The sequence below is a fragment of the Bison bison genome, unplaced genomic scaffold (genome assembly GCF_000754665.1).
Source record: "Bison bison bison isolate TAMUID 2011002044 unplaced genomic scaffold, Bison_UMD1.0 scf7180017864383, whole genome shotgun sequence".
NCBI classification, from domain to species: Eukaryota; Metazoa; Chordata; class Mammalia; order Artiodactyla; family Bovidae; genus Bison; species Bison bison.
The window spans coordinates 6,521,859-6,523,356 of record NW_011494955.1 but is presented as its reverse complement, the minus strand read 5'-3'; positions in this window follow the sequence as shown (position 1 = coordinate 6,523,356).

Here is a 1,498-nt window from a genome sequence, read left to right as displayed (position 1 = left end):
GGTTGGGGGGTGGATGGGCAGCCATCAAAGGTTCCATCAAAGCTCTCCTGGAGTTTCCACCCCTCCCTCCACTCCCTCCACTGTTTGGTTATGGAAGAAAGCTCCAGGGAGAATTCCCTTTCTGTCTTCCACTCCTCCTTCCTTTCCTGTTTATTGTGTATCTAAGACACCATCTCCTCTGGCTTTGCTGTATTTAATCCCGTAAAAGAGCCGGGTCCTCCAGTTCTCCTTAGATGAGACACTGCTGAAGGATGGATGCTCATGTTTCCTTCATACCTGCCTGGTGGTAGATCTTGTGCTTCATCACATTTCAAGTCTCCGAGGATCCAGGGAGGCAGGTATTAGAACCTCCCCCTTCTTTCAGGAGCTGTTTTTCCAGCTCCAACCCCATGGTTCTGGTAGCCTGCCCCTAATAGCACCTCTTCTCTGGGGCCAGAAAGGCGGAGGGAGCCAGGCTTGGCCAATCACAGGCCCCTTTGTGAGGTTAAGAGTAAATGCAATAAAATGCAGACAGTGTTCAATGGGTTTCTTTTGACATTCACACTGAAATGGAGAACATTGCTGTGTCACAGAAGATTCCCTTGGGCCCCTTGCCAGGGTGCAGCTTTTCTTTTAATTGAAGTATAGTTGACTGACAATGTTGTGTTCGTTTCTGGTGTACAGGAAAATGATTCAGTTTATCTATCTATATACTCACATATATACACATATGTATTCTTTTCTAGATTCTTTTCCATTATAGGTTATTGTCGGTCAGTCGCTAAGTTGTGTCTGACTCTTTGTGACCCCATGGATTGTAGCCCACCAGGGTACTCTGTCCATGGGGATTCTCCAGGCAAGAATACTGGAGTGGGCTGCCATTTCCTGCTTCCCGGGATCTTCCCAGACCAGGGATTGAACCCGTATCACTGCTTTGGCAGGTGGATGCTTTATCCCCGAGCCATAGTTCCCTGTGCTGGAGAGTGGGTCTCCCAGGTGGTAAGAAGCTGCCTGTCAGTGTACGAGACTTAAGACAGCAGGGTTGAATCCCTGGGAAGACCCCCTGGAGGAGGAAATGGCAACCCACTCCAGTGTTCTTGCCCGGAGAATCCCAGGGACAGAAGAGCCCGGTGGGCTACAGTCCGTATGGGGTTGCTAAGAGTTGGACAGGACTGAAGCAATGTGGCACACCCGTAGCATACAGTGGAAAACTGTTGTTTATCTATTTTATATACAGTTGTGTGTTTTTGTTAATCCCAAACTCCTAATTTATTCCTGCCTCCGCCCCGCCCTTCCCATTTGGTAATCATTAAGTTTATTTTCTATGTCTACAGAGTACACTTAAAAAAATGCAAATCAAAAGAAAATGCAAATCAGATTCAGTTACTCTCATACTTAACCCCCAGAATCTTGACCCCCAGGATAAAACCCCAAGTCCCCTCTGCCTTGGCCCACAGCCTGGGCCAGCTCAGCCTCCAACCCCCCTTAGCACCTCCCCACACACACCTCCCCCATCCCC